Here is a 3,940-nt window from a genome sequence, read left to right as displayed (position 1 = left end):
CTGGAAAATTTTTAATTTGGTGTGAGAATCGGTGTTGGATTGTCCCTGATCCCCTGGGATGAGCCCATGGAAATGGGGTTTGGATAAAGGGTGGGGTGGGAGGGAAGAGAGAGAGGGAGAATGGGACAGAGGGAGAGAGGGAGAATGGGATAAAGGGAGAGAGAGAGAATGGGATAAAGGGAGAGAAGGAGAATGGGATAAAGGGAGAGAGGGAGAATGGGATAAAGGGAGATCTCCCGTGCTGGCTCCAGTGCTGACCCAGCTGAGGGGATGTGCAGGGTCCTGGGGCTCCTCCTGGGATCTCGGGGCACCTTTTTAGGGATGATTTTTCCCCATCCTGGGAGAAAAAATGATTCTTGTGCTCTCTTTGTTCTTCCAGACCATCCTGGGATGGGTTGGAGGCTCCAGGCTCTGGGATGGTCTCGATCCCCCTCCAGGCCATGGGCACTTCCTGGCCTCATTCCTGCCCCAGAGCCAGACCAGGGATGGAATTCCCAGAAAATTCCCAGCTCCACATGGCTCCTTCTCCAGCCACATCCTGTATTCCCAACAATCCTTGGATGTCTCTATCTTGCTTTTTGGGACACACATCCCTGAGCTCCTTCGATTCTCCACCTGGGAAAAACTTGGATCATCTCAATACAGTCTATGTTTTCCATAAATTATTATATATAATAATATCTCTTCTTTTCCTGCTCTCTCATGTCTAAAAAATATGGAAATGAGGAAACCAAGCCAACACTTTTAGTGCCAGGTTTAAGGATAAACCCCCTCTGCATCCGGAATTTTAACATGGAATTTTTGGCCAGCAGGGGAAGTTTTCTTGTGCTCACAAAATCAGGCCATTAAAAAACATCAGATATTAATAATCCAGATATTAAATCTTTTAAAAATTGATGAGTTTTAATACGAGAGACTTCTTAGCTCTGGGTTTTATTGCCATGGTTTGGAGAAGCCGTAGGAAAAAAATGTTCTCCAACATCTCCATCCTCATTCCCATTCCACAGCAAAGGAAAATCCTTGAATCTCCTCCTGCCTGATTAGGGTGCCTTGAATTCCTCAGATTTTTAAGGTTTTGAAGGATTTTAGGGAGATCAGGTCTTGCTAGAGGGATCAAATATTTTCCATGGATGAGAATTGTTAACAGCAAGGAAAAAGCCACTGAAAAAACACAATTTAAGTAATTTCTGTGGGTGGCAGGTGGCTTATTCTGCTTTATTTTTGTGAAAGTATGTGATTATATCTGAAAAAGAAAGAATATTAGACATTCCTTTTTTAAGCCTAATAGCCAGTAAAAAAACACCTAAATTGTGTCACAGTAAAAAAAAACAAAAAGAAAGGAAAAAATTAGAATTTTCTTAACATTCTGCTGAATATTCTGTATTTATGAAAGGAAATGAGACAATTTATGAGATAAAATCTGCCAGTTTTTCATTTGAAATCCATAAAATAATACAATTTTTATGTTCAGCTCTTGGGTTTTAGGTAATGGATGTGATTCCACACATCAGCACCCCCCAATGAGACCATTTTGGAAGGAAATGCAGCTTTTTCAGACAATCTCCTCTATTTTGCATTTCTGTTCTGGCGGAGCAGAATTCCAAAGACACAGCTCCTGTCAAACAGAGAGGCCTTTTCATCCTTATCTTCTGAGTATTCCCAGAATCAATCATTTGAATGATTGGAATGAAACATGGAATTAATTTGCATATTTGGCTTCTGAATGGAAAAGGGAGCTCAGGTTCTGGCAGCCACAATTCCAGGAATCCAGCTGACTCCAAATTTTTATTTATATCCTTTATCACCAAAAATCCCACACCTCAATCCCTTTTTAAAGGGGAAAACCTGAAGAACTTTGCAAAACATTTGTTAGATCCCTTTGTTTCTGATAAAATTTACAAAGAACACCATAATTCCCTTCCCTTTGAGCTTTAAAATAAAAAATTGTGGATAACTCACATCCACAATTTTCCCACATTCCCATGAAATCCAATTCCTTTCCATAATTTTACACAATTTGTTTTGTAAAACAAACCGACCCATGAAGGCAAAAAGGGAAAGGAGAGGCAAATATTTTTATTTTCTTGGTAGCAGAGAGCTCTGTCTGAGGCTGTTTTCTCCACAATGTCAGGAATTTTGTGGTTGGGGATGTAAATTCGTCATCTTTGCAAATGATTAATTTCTTTATTGCCTCTCCCAGCATTTTCAAGCTCAAAGTCTGGGGTCAGGGAATGTTTCTCTGCCAAGAGCTGTTCCTGTTTCTTCCCTGAGATCCCATTTTCCCTCTTTTCTCTGTTTGCTTCCAGCTCCGTGCTGAACAAACACACACCCAGGTAAAAATGTCTTTTCTGACAATGAGCATGAAATGAGGAACGTTTCACGCGGCTCCAACGATCGCCAGCATTCCCGGGGCAAATTCCAGCCTCACTCCGCGGAAAAAGAGGAATCAAATGTCACAGAAAGGCCTCGAGAATGACCTTGTGTTCCACCAGGCAAATATTGAATTCCCAGCATTGTGTGAGCACTAAATGGAGCTGAAACACCTTTGATTTATCCATTGAAGCTTTGAGCTGTCGCTGCTTTGGAGTTTTTTCTTTTTTCCCACTTCTTTCTGCGGCTCTTTTTTAGGATAAATAGACAGCCAGGAAAAGGTTGGGCACAGCAGGGAAAATCCAGGTTCTGGCACCTCTTGTTAGAAGGTGGGAAAAGGGGAAAAGGCCTCAAGTTGCACCAAGGGAGGGGGAGTTGGGATATCAGGAAAAAATTCTTCTCTGGAACTGTGGTGAAGTATTGGAGTCACCATCTCTGGAGGTGTTCAAAAACCATGGGATTAAGTTGGAAAATGGAGTTGGGAAGGGGCTGGGGAACCAGGCGGGGCTGAGGGAATTAAAATCATGTGCCCAGATCTGGGCTCTGCATGAAAAGAAGGACATGGAGGGGCTGGAGTGTCCAGGGAAGGGAATGGAGCTGGGAAGGGGCTGGAGCACCAGGAGAGGCTGAGGGACCTCAAACCCTGGCTGGACGCGAGCCAGGGGTGCCCAGGTGGGCCACAAAGAGGCCAAAGGCTCCTGGGATGGATCAGGAATTGTCTGGGAGCAGCACCAGGGCAGGGATTGTCCCCATGCTGGGCTCTGTGAAGGACCCCAAATCCTGAGGGCGGCTCTGGGCCCCTCATGACAAGATGGACCCGGAGGGGCTGGAGAGTGTCCAGGGCAGGGGATGGAGCTGGGCAGGGGCTGCAGAATCCCTGAGGGAGCTGGGCAGGGGCTGCAGAATCCCTGAGGGAGCTGGGCAGGGGCTCAGCCTGGAGCAAAGGAGGCTCAGGGGGCCCTTGTGGCTCTGCACAGCTCCTGCCAGGAGGGCACAGCCGGGGGGGTCGGGCTCTGCTCCAGGGCACAGGGACAGGAGCAGAGGGAACGGCCTCAGGCTGGGCCAGGAGAAGTTGAAATTGGAGTTTAGGAAGAATTCCTTCATGGAAGGGATTGGGACAGGCGGGAATCCCCTGAGTCCCATCCCTGGACACTCTCCAGCCCCTCCATGTCCTTCTTGTCAGGAGGGGCCCAGAGCTGCCCCCAGGATTTGAGGTCCCTCACAGTGCCCAGCACAGGGGACAATCAGGACAATCCCTGCCCTGCTCCTGCTCCCACAAAATTCCCCATCCAGCCCAGGAGCCTCTTGCCCACCTGGGCACCCTGGCTCATGTCCAGCTGCTGTCACCCTTTCATGGGGACATTGAACATCTGAATTGCCTGAAACAGGAGCAGAATCGGGCACAGGGACCTCAGGAGGGCCAGGCCCAGCCCTGGTGCCACAAAAGCTGTAAATAATTTTGTCACTCAGTGCCAGAGGGGTTCAGGTGGCCATGACCTCCCTGGCTCTGGAAGCACAGCACTGACTTTCCATGGAGTTGTTAATAAGCTCTGCTTCCTGATCCATTGTA

Source organism: Agelaius tricolor, unplaced genomic scaffold, assembly GCF_023055355.1.
Source record: "Agelaius tricolor isolate 1412-34295 unplaced genomic scaffold, bAgeTri1.0.p SCAF_5, whole genome shotgun sequence".
NCBI lineage: Eukaryota > Metazoa > Chordata > Aves > Passeriformes > Icteridae > Agelaius > Agelaius tricolor.
Note: the sequence above shows the minus strand (reverse complement) of the source record.